The sequence below is a fragment of the Pantherophis guttatus genome, chromosome 5 (genome assembly GCF_059756535.1).
Source record: "Pantherophis guttatus breed Tessera chromosome 5, ASM5975653v1, whole genome shotgun sequence".
Lineage (NCBI taxonomy): Eukaryota > Metazoa > Chordata > Lepidosauria > Squamata > Colubridae > Pantherophis > Pantherophis guttatus.
The window spans coordinates 106,368,434-106,390,204 of record NC_142067.1 but is presented as its reverse complement, the minus strand read 5'-3'; the positions used below and the strand labels follow the sequence as shown (position 1 = coordinate 106,390,204).

Below are 21,771 nucleotides of genomic sequence, written 5' to 3'. Positions count from 1 at the left end.
AAGAATGTGATAAGGGTTAATGGAGAAGCAGTTTCTGTAAGCAGGCCAATAAAGATTAGGCTAGAAACAACACCAGAATGTTGTAATTCCTTACAGGATTAACCCTGTAAAGTAGAAAAAAACAAGAGATTTCTTCTAACAACCGGTTCTCCAAACTGCTTAGAAAATTAATTACCAGTTCTAGTGAACTGGTGTGAACCGGTAGAATCCCACCTCTGGTTTCCTGTCTGAACAGTGGGTTGGACTCCAAGGTCCCTTCCATCTCTCTTATTCTATTCTAAAAGACGAAATCTTTCATTTCTATAATCAGGCAGGGCTGTAAATTCTAGGTATGAATATAGCCGTGATGGCAAACCTATGGCACCCGTGCCACAGGTGGCATGCAGTGCCCTCTCTGTAGGCACACGAGCCATCGCCCCAGTTCAGCTCTGCCATGCATGTGTGTGTGCCTCCCGCCGGCCAGCTAGTAGTCAGGTCTCTGCCGTGCATGCACAGGGGTTGGGGTATATGCAGGGGCGTGCATGCATGGGGCGGGGCACATGGACAGGTGCGTGCATATTGCATTTTGGAGGTTTGGGCGCATGCAAATTTGCGTGCGCGCGTATGTGTGCTTTGGGCACTCGGTCCAGAAAAGGTTAACCATCACTGGAATATAGCATTGACAAAATAAGCATTATAAGACTTTTGTGTATGCAAAACATGCTTCTTATGCTGTGTAAGACAACACAAGGCATTAGATTTTCTTTTTTCTGATCACATTTTAAATGAATGTAATTGAAGAGATCATATGATTATTTATATGGATTGTGATATTTATTTATAGGTTTTTTTAATTAAATTTGTTTGCCGCCCTTCTTGCTGCAAGAATCTTGTCTAAAAGTTAAAACAATGAGTTTTTCCTCTCTCTCTTTTCTCCCTCCTCTTTTTATTTATTTATTTGTTCAACTTGTATGCCGCCTTTCTCCGAAGACTCAAGGCGGATATATTTTCATATATCCGCATTGATATATTTTTCAGTAATCTGAAAGAGCAAAATCATAGTTTGTGTACTTCCTGCCTGCCATGGGTACTTTGTTGATCCCAAATGTTGCTCATTGGAATCACTTGTATAGAATTTTAATCAAAATTCTGCCAAATACCTTTCAGGCATGTTTAACAAAATAATTCTGGTATTTTTGCATTCTTGCTTTCTTTCTCTTTGTATATGGAAATAGTAAAGATATTATTTCAATTGATAGGCACAGGTTCAGATTTCATCTACGCATGAAGGATTTTTTTTCTTATGAGGTGCATTTGAGCTGAGACCAGGATACAATTCCATTGAAGCACAGATTAGTTTATTGATAGTTTTGGTACTAGAGGCAGGAAAGTGGAAACCTACAGGGGTGTGAAGTTACCCAACAGTATTTACAGAATTCTTTTCAATTCCTCTGATATATTACTAGTGTGGTAAGCATTTCTCTACCCCAGCGTGTGAATCTGGCCCTGGCAAATTGAGCAGAGGAAACAGGTATTGGGAATGTTAAGGGCACAGTCAACCAGATATTTAGACTGGATTTGGCATTTTTTTCACACTATTGAGTCCTTCCCAAAGACCTAGGATAGGCAGATGTTGATGTTTCATGGTATCGTTGCAGGATGTAAGCTGTTCTGTATAAAGCTGCCTTTTGCAATTGACGAATAGTGATTTTGTCAATGCCAATGGTGTTCCTTGGCTTTATTTACCTTTACCTTGGCTTTATTTTGCTACAGACATTCTATTTCTGTTTGCAGTTCTTTGTATTTTGTTATCTTCTTCAGTTCTTTCTCTTCTCTTCTACTCTGCTCTTGTTGTTCTTGTTATTATTATTATTATCATACACTTTTATTCATTAAACATGACTCAGTCAACTGAATATTTAAAAATGTATTGACAAATATAATTATTATTATTATTATTATTATTATTATTATTATTATTATTATTATTTACTTTATTCATTAAACATGAAACTCAGTCAACTGAACATTCAAAAATGCATCACAAATGCCATTGGCTAATGGTTGATACGGGTTGCTGCCAGTGTCCTAGGTATCAACCAAGTATCATCTTAAGATGTACAATGTTCCAAGTAGCGCAGTTTTTTGCAGTTCCGCTGGTGTTATGCAGGAAGCTGCAATTTCTTGATGTATTTTATAAAATTCTCGGACATGGTATCAAGTTGCCCCGATGACAATGGGTATTACTGTTACATGTTTCATCCATAGCCGTGTAGTTTCGATGGCTGGGTCGCGATATTTCATGATTTCATTATTATTATTTTTTTCATCATTATTTCATTTCATTATTATTATTATTATTTTTAACCCCGTTCTTTTCTACCACAAACTTAGGTATAACATATGGTTTCTAGAGGGAGATTTTACCCCCTTCCTTCCTAAGACCATTAAATTGGGAATTTAAAATTCACTAACTTTGCCACATAATTATCTCTCTGCCCTATTCCCTTAAATTTAAATAGAAATCTCTATTTTATTATGCTTTGTTGTATAGTCAACTAAATGTTCAGACTGGATTTGGCATTTTTGTTTACCTGCTGAGTAGACAAAAGGACCTGGGATAAACAGATGTGGATGTTTGATGGTGTTAAAGATATCATCCCAGGACATAAGCTATTCTGAGTAAAGCTGTGTTTTGTAATTGACTGATGAATTTGTCAATGACAATGGTGTTTAAATGGTGCTCCACTTGTTTTGGGCTTGTACCCAAAGTGCCTATTACTATTGGTACTACCTTTCTTTTCTTTTGCCATACCACTTTCGCTTTCTTTTTTTATTACATCTATTTTATTATTATTATTTTAACCACATTGTTTTCTATAAGAAACTTAGGTTTATTTCTATCTAATACGTATGACTTTCCACAGGGAGATTTTACCCCCTTCTTTCATAAGACTATTAATTTTGGAATCTAAAATTCACTACCTAGCTTTGCCGCATCATTATCTCTCTGCCCTATATCCTTAAATTTAAATAGCAATCTCTGCTCTTCTAAATTTGGCCTCTGTTGCCTGTCAACATTTAATAAATAATTTTTAAATGATTGCTTCCTCTAACTTTCTCCAGGGAGAAGTTCTTTCCTGTTGTGAGTGGTAAAAGCAATAAATTCCTGATTAATTATTTATGTGAGGTTTTGGAAGCCTATTAAACATCTCAGATTGCAGTGATGTTTATTACAAAGAGGAGTTCAGACTCCTCCATTCAATAGCTCAAGATGCTTTCACCTCTGCAGCACTGTGGATCTTGCTAAGTTATTTCTGCCACAAGCAGTTCAAAAGAGATGGATTCCTATAACTTTAATTATTATTTTGCATAATGGATACCTGCAGATGTAGTTTCCATAAACAGATCAAATCTTTGGTTTCAATTCTGTGCAACTGTTAAATGTGGAGGAATGCTTACCTCTTTCTGGCTATATAACTAATAATAAAAATACTGGCAGATGCTGACTTTGGTGTAGAAAACTACCTAAGTCAGATCTGATTATGCAAGGTAAAGATTCTATTTGAGTTCTTTATCTGATTCCCGAAAGCCACTATACGCATACAGTACATGTAGCAATCTCAGATTTGTTTAGCCTTTACCCATTTAGTGTATTTATGTGTATGCATGTATTCACCCACAATATGGATGATAGGCTGCAGGCTCTGACATTTACAGCCAGCCAGTTTAAATGCCAGAGAGCATAGATTCATATCCATATCCATAAATGGGGGATGACTCTCGAATAATTCAGAATCAAATTACCACAGTGTCTCCCTCTACCTGATCTGAGACTTTTAAAAACCAAAGGGAAACTCGAAAAGGGAAACTTAAGGATAGGTTTCGCTGGGCTGAGACTGGAAAAAGGAGCCTGGATAGCTCAGCAGACTAATGCATTGTAATTTAACTCCAGCTGTCTGCAATTAATAAGTTCGAATCTTGCCAGGCTCAAGGTTGACTCAGTCTTCCATCCTTTCTAAGGCAGGTAAATTGAGGACCCAGTTTGTGGGGGCAATAAGCTGACTTTGTAAAAATATACAAAAGTATGAAGGCTATTGCTTAACACATTGTAAGCCGCCCTGAGTCTCCAGAGAAGGGCAGCATATAAATCAATTTTTTTTAAAAAATGGCTTCTAAATTTATCCTTGCAATCTTTGTGAGCATTTCCATTCTTGAACAAGTAATTGAACAGGAGAATTACTCTTTAGGGTCATCTGCCTCTTTAGGAATAGATACAAATCTTCATCCAGAAACTATGCTAAGTCTAATTTGCATAACCATTTTTAATTTCTGTGTGCAAACTATTGATTGAAATGTGATTGCAGCTTTTATCCATTTCGCAGATTTGTTATGAAGATACTGGTATTTATATCCTTGTAGTCTACTGTATAATATCAAGTTGCAATATTTCGGTCTGACAAGAAAACATCCTGTTTGAACAGAAAAGTGCCATCTTGTGGTCTTCCTAGCATGCTATATTTTCTTTTTGATTTTCTTTTTTTAAGTTTGCAGGTCAACTAAGCACTCTAACATTTATTTCCACCAACATTGACTAGTTGGCATTTCAGTACTTAAAGCTGAAAAAGAGTTTACATTTTATATTTCTTATTTTTAAAGGCAGTTTAATTTTATATCTGGTGAGGGCAAGAAGGTCCAAATAATCTGTTCACTCCTACCTATGCTACATGGCTATGAGATTGTAGTACTGAAGTCATTTCAGTTCCTTGCATTTTTACCATTTAACCACTAGATAGACAGTACAAAGCTCAAAGAGCCTTGGTAGTACAGTGGTCTAAGGCACCCTGTTATTAAGCTGGTTATTAAGACCAGCTGCCTGCAATTACTGCAGGTTCGAATCTCGCCAAGGCTCAAGGTTGACTCAGTCTTCCATCCTTTCTAAGGTAGGTAAATTGAGGACCCAGTTGTGGGAGCAATAAGCTGACTTTGTATAAATATACAAAAGGATGAAGGCTATTGCTGAGCACATTGTAAGCCGCCCTGAGTCTCCGGAGAAGGGCGGCATATAAATAAATAAATAAAAAAATTAATTAAATTAAAACCCCGTGATGGTGAACCTCTGGCATGCAGAGCCCTCTCTATGGGCACATGCACCGTCTCCAGTTGCTCTATTGGTTTCCGGGGCGCACATGCATGCCAGCCAGCTGGTCTTCACGGGTGCTGGAGCACCGGAAAACAGCCTGACAACGGCATGAAAAACAGCCAAAAACAGCCCCAAAACTGGCTGTTTTTCAGTCTGATTTCTGACTTTTTTGGGACCATTTTCAGGCCATTTTCCAGGCCAAAAGCAGCCTGAAAAACAGCCTGAAAAATGGCCAAAAAACAGGCATGCGTGTACCAGCGAGGTGGTCTTTGGGTTTCCAGCACTCTGGCATGCACACATGCATGCATGTTCCGGTTTGGGCACTCGGTGCTGAAAAGGTTTGCCCTCACTGCCCTAACCTCTGTTACATAATTGATCTGGGATAGGACACCCAAATGAGGCACTGGCTGAAAAATAGGTGATGGCAATGGGAACTTCTAAGCTAGTTCTCCATACCAGGACATGGGTCTGGAGGGTTTAATGGCTTCTGGGAGTGATCTGAGAACTCCAGCCTCCTATCATATCAACTTGGCCATTTCACTGCATGATAGTAGTAATGGCATCAAGTGGAAACCAGAAAGCAGTCCATCAGGATCAAGGACCCATACAAATCCCAGGGAAAGCTGGTCCAACCCAGCATGTTCTGCCTAACGAGTTTCATAACCACAACAAGCTTGACAACGACTCATCCAAATGGACACATGTACAGCCAATCCAGTAAGGCAGAATATTAATTGGACTGGATGGCAAGGATGTGACTGATTGTGTCAAATGTACATTGTTTTCTAGAGGATGGGGAACCACAAAGGCAGGGAGAAGGCAGCTTTACAATCCTTACCTGTCATGGAATCTATCCTACAGAGATATAGATTTTGAGGCACATTCAACATACCTGAGGAGAAAGTCTGTCTGTCTCGCTATTGAATTACAGAATTTAATATTACTAAATTATTCATTCAGTTGAATAAAGAGAGCCAGTTTGGTTAAGCCAACAGGCAAGAAATTGGGAGACCATGAATTCTAGTTCCAGCTTAGCCATAAAAGCCAGCCTTATGAGCCTGGATCTATCACTCTCTGTCAGCCCAACTAATCTCACAAGGTTGTTGTGGGGAAAATAAGAGGAGGATGCAGTATTAGTTATGTTCTCTGTTTTGAGTTGTTCATAAAAATAAGAAAGGTGGGATATAAACAAATAAAATTTATATAGCTGCTCGTATCTCAAAGCAATGACTCTGGGTGGCCAACAATCATAAAAACAAGACATTAATTAAAAAAATGTAAAGGCATGTAGCAGCCAAGTAATACGATAATTTGTTGGTGTCAGCATAACCGAGAAAAGGGACCCTTCACACATAACAGCACAGACCTGGGCACATAACAGCCATCCTGGAGCCTTGGTGGTGCAGTATTGCAGGCTCATTCTGCCGACTGCCAGCAGTTCGATTCTCATTGGCTCAAGGTTGACTCAACCTTCTATCCTTCTGAGGTCGGTAAAATGAGGACCTAGATTATCGGGGCAACATGCCGACTCTGTAAATCGCTTAGAGAGGGCCGTAAAGCACCGTGAAGCGGTGCTGAATAGGTGCTATTGCTATTGCTATCCTAAATTCAGGAGAGAGAGTGTTCCAGAGAGTATACATTATGACAGAAGAGGCATACTTCCTGGTATTGGCCAGTTGACATTCGTTGGCTGATAGGACCTGGAGCATGTCCATTGTGTCAGATTGGATTGGACAGATAGAAATGACTGGAAGAAGATGGTATCTCAGGTATCCTGATCCTAAGCCATGAAGAGCTTTAAAAGTGATATTCAGCATCTTGAATTGGATTATGTTTCACCACCCTTATAGCCATGAGGTAGACTCTAATTGTAGCTCTAGCTTGTGTTTGATTATAGACATATATACCACTTCACCGTGCTTTACAACCAGGGGTGAGCTTCAAAAATTTTAGCAAACGGTTCTCTGCCTGGTTGCTGGGTGGGCATGTCCATGGTGGGCGTGTCCTAGTTGGCCTCCTTGTTTTTGCCCTCCCTGGGCTCCAGAGGTTTTTCTTGAGCCTCTGGGAGGGCGAAAACGGCCTACCCAAGCTCCGGAGGCCCGCTTGAACTTTTGGTAGGCTCATTGTTCACCCTCCCTGAGCCTCTGTGCGTGCCCTGCACTTACCTGCATCCAAAACGGGCGGCATGGAGACTCCTAGGAGGGGCGGGTGGGCTGGGCTGGGCCAGCCGGGAGTGGGATTTGGGGGCTCTCTGAACTGCACAGAATCTTAGCTAGAGGTTCTCCTGAACCCCTGCGAACCCCCAGCAGCCCACCCCTGTTTACAGCCCTCTCTAATTGGTTTACATCATCAGCATATTGTCCCCAACAATCTGGGTCCACATTTTACCGATCTCCGAAGGATGGAAGGCTGAGTCAACCTTGAGACAGAAATTGTTAACTTGTACTTGTAACTCTCCTTGACAATGCTTATTCTATCTTTGTTCTTAGCAAAACAAAACTCACTGAAAGAAAAATGATGGAATAGTTGCATAATGCTTGTTGATTAATGGCACTGAGAAACCATTTGTTTGGAATGTCCACATTCCATTTTAACTCCAAATTGCTGAAGGCACTTAACATATTCCATTCAATTAGCAATTTGGACATCCCATGTAACAGAATGCTAAATATTGGAACTGGCAAAAAAACATTAAAATAATTTGCAGCAATTCAACCACAAACCTCAGAGTCCATTAAAACAGTTTAGGAAAGCATTTATTTACAAGCCTTTAAACAAAAAAAGTCATTACTATCTGTTGAAAGATAGTATAGAGGCAAAATGAGTGCCAAAATTTAAACACAGCTGTAAAAGCTATCTTCCTATTCCCTGCAAAGAGCAGGGAGTTTTCCAGAACACTAACTAGAATTAACAGAATATCAGAGTTGGAAAGGACCGTGGAGGTCTTCTAGTCCAACCCCCTGCTCAGGCAGGAAACCCTATACCCATGATGGTGAACCTATGGCACGTGTGCCAGAGGTGGCACGCAGAGCCCTCTCCATGGGCACACATGCCATCGCCAGCTGCTCTTCTGGTTTCAGCTGTGCACATATGTGATGGCCAGCTGGTCTTTGTGGGCGCAGGGGTGCCAGAAAACGGCCTCAAAACAGCCCAAAAAATGGCCTGCTTTTTGGCCATTTTCCAGGCCGTTTGGGGGTCAAAAATAGCCCAAAAACGGCCTGGAAAATGGCCAAAAAACAAGCATGTGTACACCGGCAAGCTGGTCTTCGGGTTTCCGATGCTCTGGTGCACACTCACCGGTTTGGGCACTCAGTGCTGAAAAAGTTCGCCATCACTGCCCTGTACCATTTCAAACAAATTAGCTGATACTAATACTGATAAGCAAATACTTATGAAATGATGTCACACTGAACCGTAAACTAATCAGACTGACTAGGGCATGGGTGTCAAACTCAAGGCCCGCGGTCGGATCCGGCCCATGGGGTGCTTAGATCTGGCCTGCAGAGCTGGTCTGGAAATTGCAAAGGACTGGCCTGCGATGCCTCTGTTAGCAAAAATGGGGCATAGGTGGGGCACGTGCCCCCCCCCCACAACTGCTTTTGGCTTCTGGACTGCTCCAGGAAGCCTTCCAGGCCCAAAACAGGGCCTCTGGAGTGCTGCAGGAGGCCTTCCAGGCCAAAACAGCCTCTGGAGTCCTCCAGAAGGCCATCCTTGACTCAGAAGGTTATAAAAGGGAGGAAAAGTAAAATATTTTACCTTTCAGGCTTGCAGGATTCTGTTACTATAGCCTATGTCAATAATTTATAGTTCTAGTCTTCCTATGGAGTCAGTTTCTTGATCTGGTCTTCCTCTCATAAGATGATCAAGTAGATCAAGTAAGTATTAAAAAAAATAAAATCACAGAAATGTATGCATCCCTATTTTTATAAGTTTATAAAACATGTCTGCAGAAGTGTGGTCCCAGGTCACGCCCACCATGGCCCTCCAAGGTCAAACACAGAGGTGGTATTCAGCCGGATCGGACCGGTTCTACTGAACCAGTAGTAATGGTTCTGAGCAGTTCGGAGAACCGGCAAATTGCACCACTGGCTGGCCCCGCCCCGCCCACCCCTCACCACCCCACCCTATATATCTTGCCTTTGCCACATGGCCCAGTTAATCTTCGCGCCTCACCTCCGCACCTCACCCGCTCTGCTCACCAAAGGTAAGCATGCCACCCGCTTGCTTACCACGTCAGGTGGGTCCTGGGATGCACCATTCCCTGGCTCCAGTCTTGTCCCCAAGCCTCTGCCTGCTTGCTCTTCACCTTGGCTGGGTCAGGGAACACACCATTCCCCTGTTCTGGCCTTGCCCTGGGCCTCCGCCTGCATGCTGACCCCCTCTGGCCTCAAATTATGGCCCCCTGGGCCGAAGCAATTTATTTGGCCTGCAACCTGCCATGCTAGGCTGAAGGGCCGTGGGGGTGGGGGAGGTGATGTGGATGCAGGAGGGCTGAAGCAGTTTGGGAATGGACCGGATGGTTCCTCTTACCTGTAAGAAGTCCCATCTGGAAAACGCTGCAGCGGAGATCTTGCAGCTGCTTCTTCCATCCCTTGCCGAGCCTCAGTCACTCACGGAGACACTCCATGTGCTCTCCGGGTCAGCAGCTGCTTCTTTCCACTGCTACTCTGGCTGGGAGAATGTCTTGTGCAATTTAGCAGCTGTGAGCTGCCGCTTTCCTCTAAGTCCCATCCAGAAAGCACTGCGGCACAGAGAAGCAGCAGCGGCTCATAGCTGCTAAATTGTACAAGACGCTGTCCCAGCAGTGCAGAGAGAAGCAGTCACTGCCCTGGAGAGCAGAGATGGAGGGGAGCAGGCCAAGAAAAGTTGCTTGGTTGAGCCTCACCGCGTGGCAGAAGCAGTATACGCTCATGTGCATGGAAGTCGTATGCGGGTGCATCCATGGAAGCTGTACACAGGCGCATGCATGAAAGCTGTGCACGGGCACACGTGCAAAAGCCGTGCACGCACACATGCACGGAAGCCATGCATGCATGCATGCACACGTGCTCTCGCATTTTCAACGAACCAGTACTGAGATTATTTGAAACCCCCTACTGGTCAAACTCAATCCTGATGTGGCCCTCAACGAAATTGAGTTTGACACCCCTAGACTAGGGTAACAGAACACAATGAGCCACAAAATATCCAAGCCCTTATTTACCTAGGTTAATGCCAAAAATACAGCCAGGGTATTTTGGGCGATGTTGACTGCAAAGATATTATCCATTAATAGGCAGGCTCCTATGGGAACAGGTCATCCTTCTGCTACCCAGAGTTGGTTCAAAAATAGACTTGTCCATCTTTTTATGATGCCAAACTAGATCGTTCCTGCTGCATCTCTCTCTCTCTCTCTTTTTTACAATTTTTATTTTACTCCAAAAATTAAAATACAAAATCCAAAAGAAAAAAAAATGAAACAGAGATGAAACAAAACTAGACAAAAGATTAAAAAACAAAACAAAAGACATATTATCCCCCCCTAGCTGAACACTGACAAATTATATTACAACAATAATAGCCCCCCTTGCAAAGCAGGTCCAAAATTTATAAGCTGCTACCTCTAATTTGCAACCCAACTGACCTGTCATAGATTGCATATGTGAAAGGAAAAAAATAGTTAACAGATTAAACAACAGCGAAGTTTATTTATTTATTTATTTATTTATTTATTTATTTATTTATTTATTTATTTATTTATTTATTTATTTATTTCATGTATTTATATGCTGCCCTTCTCCAGAAGGACTCAGGGTGGCGAACACAAGTTAAAAACATGTACAACAAAATCCCATTTTAAACCAAATTAACTAATAAATAATAAAACCCAGAATCAGAGTCAGCCTATTTGCTTGAACAGCCAAGTCTTCAGGTCCCGACGGAAGGAGCGGAGATCAGGAGCCGTCCGGAGCTCGGTAGGCAACTCATTCCAGAGGGTGGGAGCACCCACAGAGAACGCCATTATTGTAATTTATTTATAGAAAGTCTATAGTTTCTTATTCACCACAAATTACATCATTATCTCTGATCAGTCCAGGATCAAATACCCTCATTTGGTTCTTAATAATGAAACCTTAGTTTTTTTTAATTGGGAATTTTCCCAGCAATTGCATCTCATTTCCAAAGTTCCAAAGTCTTTGTTGTAAATATCTCTGCAACATCCATTGTTGAATAATTCTCCTTGACAGCATAGTAAGTCAAGGACCACCTGTATTTAAACCACCGTGGAAGCTGTAATTTCTTAAATTGGAGGCAGCTCAATTGGAGGAGCCAAATAACAATTTAGAGAGCTCTTATGCAGATCTGTTTTTTGTTTTTTTAGTGATCTAGTTATATCTCGATATGTATGTTGAAACTCTGCTTATAAACGATTTTCAAATATGTTCTCTATTGTTTGACCTAAGAAGCTAAACACAGATAGTCATTGACTTCAGGGGTGGGTTCTAAATTTTTTTACTACTGGTTCTGTGGGCATGGCTTATTTTGTGGGCGTGGTTTGATGGTCATGTGACAATTCGTTAGGATTTAGCAGAGGTACTGGTCTACCAGGCTTTTAACTGCTTGCAGAGCTGTACCAGTCTACCCATTTGTTCTCGGAGCGTTCCGGTCTACTCATTTGTTTTTGGAGGCACCGGTCTACTCATTTGTTTTTGGAGGCACCGGTCTACTCATTTGTTTTTGGAGGCACCGGTCTACTCATTTGTTTTTGGAGACACCGGTCTACCACCACACTGCCTTTTAACACTGATCAGCTGTAGGGTGGCCCTTTGAAGCCCTGCGGCAAGAGTTTAAACAGTTTTTTTTCCTTCTAGCCGATCAGCTAGGACTCGGGAGGCAGCAAATAGATTGGGGGCGGGGCCAAATAAAAGGTAAGAATAACGCGGGGGGGCGGGAGGGCCCAGCTCCCGAACAAAGAGAATCGGTTCGGTGACGTCATATCGTCATCACTACCGGCTTGGCCGAACCGGGCTGAACTGGGAGGAACCCACCACTGATTGACTTCCCACAGTTCATTTAGTGACCATTCGAAGTTACAACAACACAGAAAAATGTGACTTATGATCATTTTTCAGTTACAGCCATTGCAGCATGCCCATGTTCATGTGATCAAAATTAAGATGCTTGGTAACTGGTTCATACTTATGACCGTTGCAGTGTCCTGGGGTCATGTGATCTCCTTTTGTGACCTTCTGACAAGCAAAGTCAATGGGGAAGTCAGATTCACTTAACAACCAGGTTACTAACTTATCAACTTATCTAACAATGGTGGCAAGAAAAGTTGCCAAACTCACTTAACAAATGTCTCACTTAACAACAAAAAATTGGGGTTCAGTTGTGGTCATGAATCGAAAGGCTACCTGTATTTAAACCACTGCAGAAGCTGTATTTTTTTAAATTGGAGGCAGCTCAGTTGAAGGAGCCGCCTAACAATTTAGGTCTGTCTTTTTTTAATAATCTAGATATATCTTGATCTGTAGGTCAAAACTGTGCTTATAGACTATTTTCAAATATTTTCCCTATTGTTTGACTTAAGAGGCTAAATAATCTTTAGTTTCTCTAACAAAGCCATTCTGAGAAGAAATGTGTAGCGCGGGTAAAGTCGCTTCGGACTGGCTGGTGTTCGGATCATGGTGTTGTACGCCTGTGGACTGCTGAAATTTGGGGGGAAAGGGCAGCACAGGGCAGAATTTAAAAGGAGAGCATTTGGCGGGAAATGGGGAACCGAGGAGAAGGAGGTAAGTGAAGAATTTGTGACAGAGAAGAGGGAGGCAAAGAGAGACGGGCAAGCAGGGAAATGGTGGCAGAGGGAGAGGCAAGTAGAGGGTTAGACAGCAGCGGAGGAGGAGTGGCGGAGAAAAGAGTGGAGAAAATAGTGGCGGAAAAGCAGCAGAGGAGATTGAGGCAGAAAGGGAGAGAAAGAGCCATGAGGGCGCTCACCGGCTCATCCGATTGTCAAAATCAAGTCTTTCTCTCTGCGCTCCAGCCCTGACTTCGGCTCTATGCCCCAACCCGAGCTAGAAACCAGGCGAGGTGAGCAACCAGAAAGGAGACTGAGGAACCAGGAAGGCAGCAAGAGGCAAGCTGAGCGACCGAGAGAGAGAGGCCAAGCAGGAGAGCCAGGCGAACTGAGAGAGCGGGCCAAGAAGGGAACCAGAGGATGGCAGAGGTGAGCCAATAGTCAGAGAGAGAGGGAAAGACTGAGAAAGAGTTTGAGATGCCAGGCGAGTGACAGGTGGCATCTCATGACATCCAGGGTATCAAAGGAAGTACAAGCAGTCCTCGACTTGCAACCACAATTGAGCCGCAAATTTATGTTGCTAAATGAGACATTTGTTAAGTGAATTTTGCCCCGTTTTGCCACTTTTCTTGCCACAGTTGTTAAGTGAATTGTTAAGCCAATGATGAATGAAAGGTGAGCTGTATTTTAAATTTTATGACATGGTCTTAGACCAAAAGTAAATAAATATAATAATAAACAGGCAATCTTCATGCAACTGATATATACAGAACCTGTCATTACAAAGCTTATATTATACCAGGCTCAAATTCTGAAATAAAACGAGATTTAGCATAAGAGAGCTGTTAATTTGTATTTGTTGCTAATAATGCTGTCAACACATAGGAAATTAAAGTGATGGGTGAATGGCTGATGACATATGCTCCTTGTCCTGACACAGTCTTGCTTTTACCAATCCGTCAAATTCCAGAAATTCAAGCTGAGCAGTATTTTTTCCCTCATAAAATAACTTGTGCTGTCAAATCCTCATTGAAATCATCCCTTTAAAAAGCTGATGGCATTGCTGTCATCCTGCTGACAGTTCATTGATTGATTGATTATATTTATATTTTACCTTTAGAACAATGTACAGTGCTTACATGAAAGATGCTTGAAAGTAAGTATCAGCAAGCAAAAAATACTCGACTTGATGCTGTTATTTGTGAAACCCAGGTTCGGTCCACCAGGAATTCTTCGTAAAGCTTTCCTAACTCTGTGGCAAGCAAAAGCTTTTTACTCCTTTCTGAATTTGCTATTTATGTGTTATTAACAAGAAGCTGGAAATGAATTGTCTGGTGAAACATTTTCTTCCTAATGTCTCATGACGGAGACATAGAAGGGTATGAATATCTGTGCATTTATAATAAACATAATATATGTTACGCTTTGCTATACCCTTTGCTACGTTTTTTCAACTGGTAGAATGATATATTGACTCTTGTTTGAGAAAGTTCCATTTCAGTACACAAATGATTGACTATCAAACCTGTACACATCAATATAAAACTAGCTAACCACACCAAGTCCTCAGACATAATTTACTGTGCTTAAAGAGGAAAAGGAAACAAAAAGTGATTTAAATGAACAGCTCTTGCAAAAGTATAAATGGGTATTTGCATGTGCATGTATGTGTGAATGAATGAATCAATGAACCAATGAACGTTTTAGAGACAATTCATTAGAAATACTTTGACTAAAAGTGAAGAAGCTACTCCAGGGTGTCAAACTCGCATCATCACGGCATCGTCACATGATGTATCAGGACTTTTCCTCACTTTGCTAAACCGGGTGGGGACGGAGCCAGCACATGACACATCTGGCCTATGGGCCGTGAGTTTGACACCCTGAGCTACTCAGATAAGCAGCAAAACATTTCAAACCAAAAAGAAATCCAGTTACCATGACTCAACTTCCAAACTTTGACTAAAAAGACAGAAATGTGAACCATTAAATACTCTGTTCAAATGTTGATATGTTGGTCAACATCCTGATTATTGTTGTTTTAACCATTCAGTCATGTCCAGAGGTGGTATTCAGCAGGTTCTGATCAGTTCTGGAGAACCGGTAGCGGAAATTTTGAGTAGTTCGGAGAACCAGTAAATACCACCTCTGACTGGCCCCGCCCCCATCTATTCTCTGCCTCCCGAGTCCCAGCTGATCAGAAGGAAATGGGGATTTTGCAGTAACCTTCCCATGGAGTGGGGAAGGAATGGAGATTTTACAGTATCTTTCGCCTGCCATGCCCACCAAGTCACGCCTACCAAGCCATACCATGCCCACAAAACTGTTAAATAAAAAATTCGAATCCCACTACTGGTCAGGTCTGATTCTTAGCAACATTATAGGCAAGTACTCTCCATGTTACCCTGTGAAGTACAACTTTCAGTTGTTGGATGTTCATATTTGCATCAGTTATTATATTATCAAGCTAGTGTATTCTTTGCTTGCTCCTTCTTCTTGTTCCATTAAGCATTCCTATCACTGATTTTTTCCAATTAATTTGCACACATGACATGGCCGAAGTAAAGTGATTTTGGTTTCTAATGATGTGTTTGCAACTATCTTTAACAGTAAAGCCTTTTAAACCATTTCAGTTCTGATTTCTTTATGCTAGTTCTAATTTCTTTAAGCCAGGGGTGTCAAACTTGCGGCCTGCGGACCGGATGCAGCATGCGCTGGCCATGCCCACCGACATTTTAGAGAAGGGGAAAAATGTTACAATACGTCACGTGATGACAACGTGATGCCGCTGTGGCCTTTCCAAAAGCAAGAGATCTCTTCCAGATCCAAGTAGAGCATGAATAATCATTTTAGACTTTGCCAAATTTCCTTGTTTGATAACAGATGGTTATAGATAGCAAAAACTGGCATGGTAACATTTCTCTCATTGCGCAACTATGTGATTACCAGAGATTATTATGTCTGAACAACAGATCAGGAAGCCTACAGTGAGAATGGGTTAATCCAGACCGGTGCTTGGAATTGCTTCTCTCACTCAAAAGCTCTCCAATTGGTTTCTTCCCTCCTTCCGAATTCTACATTATTTTGCATTATAGATTTCCCTGTGGAGGATTCCCAATCCAGGGGCAAATAAAGGATTGTATTTTATACTTCATTTGTTAAGCAATACATGGAGTAAAATGCTTCCAGAATGAAAAAAAAGCCAAATTCCTATATTTTGTGGAAAAAAATTGTTATGAATGGGACCAAAAAACACACCATTGCTAGGTTACAAAGAATGATTTGTATCACAATTATACATTTTAACCCTGTATCTATAATTGGCTTATTACAAATTTAGGCAAAACACAGGGTTTTTCCACGCTGTTTATTCCTTTCATACACAATCTGATTTAATTTTCAGCATAATAATTTTTATCAACAATTGGCATGTTACTTTCACATATACACCTTTTATGGATGATTTTCAGAGATAAAAGTGATCTCAAATGCAAACTAAAAATATCACATGTCAAGTTAGGGAGAATGTTGTCACAATGCCATAAGGTAATTTATACCTCAATGTCACTTGAAAACATGAAATGCTGGAATATTGATGCAAATCTTTTGGAATAAGATTGACCCCGCTGGACTTGTCAGCAAAAGATCAAAAATATTAAAGAAATGTTAATTTCCAATAGGATTATATAGAGCTCAGGACTGGTGCTTTTGGTGCTGTCTGAGCTTTGTTTCATTATCCAACTAGCGAATTTGGGTTTACACTCTGTTTGTTTACAGTCATGTATCCTGCCAGTATTGATGGTTGGGTTTTCTCCTTGGTAGTTCCTTGATTAGGGCATTGTTTATCAACTTTATCAAAAAATGTCTGCCCATCCAGCACAATATATGTCAAAATCATCTCAGAAATCACCAAAAAACTATTACAACCACATGGCATCACCATAGCACACAAACCAACTAAAGCCTTCCAAGACATTGTAAGACCCAGCAGCTATAAAACAAAAAACAGGAGTCATCTACAGCAGCATTCCTCAACCTTTTCAGTTGGCGGCCTGACCCGGGAATGGGGTAAGAGGGGATGGTTTTGTGCAAGGGGCAAGTGCAGATTCGTATGTGTGCACACAGCTTCATTTGTGTTCTGTCCCCCTTCCCCACACAGGCAAACACACAACCAGGTACGCCTGCCAAGTTTTTAATAAGCAATCAGACTAGAAACCCTTGCAGATAAGAGTTTTGGCAGTAAACTGTGTAATGCCTGCCAAGTCAGTTTTCACTCACAGTAAGCAAGAGAGCGTTTATCCTCAGTCCGGTCTAGTAGCATAAAGTAATCCACGAAGCAAGAGTTAGCCAAGGTCCAATCCAAATATGTACAAGCCAGATTTCAGGTAACGCGATGTGACTCTCAGGTTTTAAACTTTGACCATCACAAAGCCTGAAGAGCAATCACACCCACTTTTATTCCTTGTGGGGTGTGGCTCAGTGACTCAGCTCAATCTCTGGCCCTCCCATGCCTCTTTCGTTGCTGCACACGCTTCTCCCTCCGACGCTGCCTGGGTTCAAGCCAGGATTCATCATCCTCGCTCCCTATCTGTTGTTGTTCCTATATACTTTCCTCCTGGCATATCCCAGGCTGTTCCTCTTGGCCTTCGGATGAATCCTGGGGCATTGCCAGAGAGGAGGATCCTGGAGAAGGAGGCCTTGTCAATTCCTCCCCATCACCGTCTGAGTCCTCTTCCTCTGTTAGGACAGGCTCAGGAATCGGGGTCACAACAATTTGTGTGAGAGGCGAGTGCATGCGCCCCTCCCGCTTGTGCACACCTACTGCTTATACGAGTGAGGCTGCGAGTGCTGGTGCCCAACGCTCACGTAGGTGGGGTTGCACGCAGCAGCCTGCCACACATGCAGCCTAGGGGGTGGGTTCTACTTACCTTTACTACCGGTTCGGAATGGGATCGCACACGCGTGCGCCTTGCTTCTGCGCATGCTCAGATCACCGATGATGACATCGGGGGCAATGGGTGGGGCCTCCCGCCGGTTTTACTACCAGTCTGAACCGGGGGCATCCCACCACTGATCCAGCCTGGTTGCAAATAGACCACGGCACGGTAGTGTGCTGTGGTCCACAGGTTAGGGACCCCTGATCTACAGCATTGCGCAGGAGACACTATTCCATTTCAGACAAATGGCTGTCCAGTCTCTTCTTGAAAGCCTCCAGTGATGGGGCACCCACAACCATTCCACTGGTTGATTGTTCTCCCCATTAGGAAATTTCTCCTTAGCTCTAGGTTGCTTCTCCCCTTAATTAATTTCCTTCCATTGTTTCTTGTCTTGCCTTCTGGTGCTTTGGAAAATAGGCTGACCCCCTTTTCCTTGTGTATTGGAACACTGCTATCATGTCTCCCCTTGTCTTTCTTTTCCCTAATTAGACTTACCCAATCCCTGCAACCATTCTTCATATGTTTCAGCCTCCAGCCCCCTAATAATCTTCTCTGCAGTCTTTCCAGAGTATCAAATCTCTTTTATATTGTGATGACCAAAACTGGATGCAGTATTCCAAGTGTGGTTATACTAAAGGCTTTACAAGGCTTTGTAAAGCAGTACTAGAATTTCATGTGATCTTGATTCTATCTCTCTACTATTGCATTTTAGGATTGCACTGGCTTTTTTTGCCTGCTGCCACACACTGCTGACTCATATTTAAGTGATTGTCCACTTGACTCCAAGATCCCTCTCACAGTTACTGACATTAAGCTAAGTTTCACGTAGTCTGTAGTCTATACCTGTATCTGTACAGTTGGTTTTTCTTGCCTAAGTGTAAAGTGTAAGTGTAAACCTTATTTTTATCTACATGGAATTTCATTTTGTTACATTGGGCGCAGTGTTCAAGTCAAGTTTCTTTGACTTTTTTTTAATGGGTTCTGAGCCTTAACTTTCCTAACTTCATCTTTGCAGGTTTGGTACCCCAAATTTGTGAGCCGAGTCACTGATTCTTTCCATACTCACAGTGGCTTATTTGCAGGGGTGAAATCCAGGAAGGTTCTGACAGGTTCCAGAGAACCAGTAGCAGAAATTTTGAGTAGTTCGGAGAACCCGGCAAATACCACCTCTGGCTGGTCCCAGAGTGGGGTGGGAATGGGGATTTTGCAGTATCCTTCCCCTGGAGTGAGGTAGGAATGGAGATTTTGCAGTATCCTTCCCCTGGAGTGGAGTGGAAATGGAGATTTTGCAGTATCCTTTCCCTGCCACGCCCACCAAGCCACACCATGCCCACCAAGCCACACCCAGAGAACCGGTGGTAAAAAATTTTGAATTTCACCACTGCTTATTTGTATATGTATATGTGTGTGTGTGTGTGTGTGTGTGTGTGCGTGTGTGTGTGTGTTTGAATTTCTCTTCTTTGAATGAGTCTTGGCTACTGATAACTTCAGGAAAAAGTCACAATTTTTTCCTGGAAATATATTTGGAAATAGATTTCCTACAACTGAATAACAATGGTCCAAGGTGGCCAGATAGCTTTCATGCATAAGGTGGCAATAGACCTCCGATTTTTGGCTTCTAGTCCAGATTTTTTTAATGGCTTCAGCACTGTAATATACTACAATAAAAAGTTCATTTGTAACAGACACACACAATACAGATTATATCATCACCATCATCATCACCATCATCATCATCAAAGATGTATGACTGCCATGAAAATAGGAAACCCATTGCCTGATTTCAATTTTGCATAGTAATATAATGCATGCACTATATATACTAGAAGCATGAGCAGTGAAATAGACTGAAGATTTAAAGCATGAGGTTTTTATTTGAAAGGTTTTGGATTACTAGTTATTTCTTTGAGAAAGAAGAGAGGCAAATTACTTTTGAATGGTATCTAGCAACACATTCTTTTCAGTGCCAACCTTGCAGCACAATTCAAGATATGTTTAGGAACAAGTGAGTTCTTTTATATTCAGTGATACTTATTTTCAGAACTGTAGTTTCTCTAAAAAAAAATGTGTTAAAAGATGATCTATGTACATCTGATGAAACACTTAACATGCAACCTACTTTTTGGTACTATGTCATTTTGTGTAGTATATCCCAAATACAATCAACTTATTCCAGGGATTTATGCAAACATATCTGGGAACATAACAAGACACTGATTAGTTATCTTAGTTATCTTCAATTACATTCTTTCTCACATCTTAGTATCTATTTACCCTAGTGATGTCATAAATATTGATTTTAAGCTTTTTCATTTTGCACTTATTGCCATGGTAACCAGCAATGGGGGGGGGGGAACATGGCATACAGTAAAAGACACATTTTCATATTCTTCTAGGATGACATAATACTGTTACTGTTTATTAAATTTGTATACCGCCCTTCTCCCGAAGGGCTCAGGGTGGTGAACAGCCAAAATTAAAATACATACAGTATAAAAATTAAAATAAATTAAAACAGAATTAGATCAGTTTGGCTTCCCCAAATTTTAAAACCCTTTACCCATAAAATAGCCCATTAAAATTTTAAGCCAGCCCGGCTTGCTGAAATAAGAAGGTCTTCAACGCTCGGCGGAAAGTACGGAGGTCCGGGATCAGTCGTATTCCTGGGGGTAGCTCGTTCCAGAGGGTGGGTGCCCCGACAGAGAAGGCTCTCCCCCTGGGGGTCCTCAGTCGACATTGCTTGACCGACGGCACCCTGAGGAGACACTCTGTGGGAGCAGATTGGCCGGTGGGAGATTATCGGTGGCAGAAGGTGGTCTTGTAAATACCCGAGCCCTAAGCCATGGAGCGCTTTAAAGATGAGAACCAATACCTTGAAGCGCACCCGGAAAATCATAATATGCTTTGGAATTGTATGAGACACTTTCAATGTTATATTTTTAGCAACTGGTTTAGATCTAATCTGTTCCGCTGTCAGAGAAATTGATTTATTCTTAGTATCTGATCCAAAGCATAGTAGACTGGATCATTTTTGTCAAATGGGGACCTTGACAGAATGGTATTTGTTAGGAATATTGTAGACAAGTAAAATGCAACCGACCCAGAGATGTGCTGGATAACTTGCAAGAATTTACATTTCATTCATTGTTACATTAAAAGCAGAAGTGTCATACAGGTGGTTAGTGCATATTGCCAGGGACAGAATTAAAGAAAAGAAGAAAATCCATTAGAAAATTATATTTGGTAGCAGGGGTGGGCTGCTGGGGGTTTGCAGGGGTTTGGGAGAACCTCTAGCTAAGATTCTGTGCAGTTCGGAGAATCCCCAAATCCCACTCCTGACTGGCCCTGCCCACCCCGTCCCACCCCTCCCAGGAGTCCCCACGCAGCCTTTTTTGGATGCAGGTAAGTGCAAGGCACATGGGAGGCTCAGGGAGGGCAAAAAATGGGCCTACCGGAAGTTCGGGAAGGGCCTTCAGAGGGTCTCCGGAGCCTGGGGAGGCTGTTTTTGCCCTCCTGGAGGCTCAAGGAAATCCTCTGGAGCCCAGGGAGGGCAAAAGCACCCCACCCCGCCATGGTGCAGGTGGCCGACTAGGCCATGGCCACCATGGCCATGCCCACCCAGCAACCGGGCAGAGAAACCTTTGCTAAAATTTTTGAAGCCCACCCCTGTTGGTAGGTGAAGAACTCCATCCTGACTGCCTTCAGAAGACTAGGAGAGATCTAGATCAGGAAACTGGGTTCCAGTTTTAAAGTCTTTTTCACCCAGACTTTACAAGCAAGGAAATGGATCTGATTTAAACACAGATACCGAAAGACTGTAAATAATCTTTTCCACGAGTGACTCTATCATCATAGAAGCTTTATATTGCTTCGTTTTATATTTTGAGTCAAATCAATTCACACATTCAAGTCTCACTTATCAAGAAATCGCTCTC

The 21,771-nt window shown here is 42.1% G+C and overlaps 1 long non-coding RNA gene across 1 annotated transcript; it reads left to right on the top strand.

Moving 5' to 3' along the window:
* Positions 1-6,883: 6,883 nt before the first annotated feature.
* Positions 6,884-14,320, top strand: LOC117667152 (uncharacterized). The gene is made up of 2 exons (XR_004591981.1): positions 6,884-6,979; positions 14,020-14,320. It is a non-coding gene; the product is annotated as an uncharacterized LOC117667152 (long non-coding RNA).
* Positions 14,321-21,771: the final 7,451 nt, after the last annotated feature.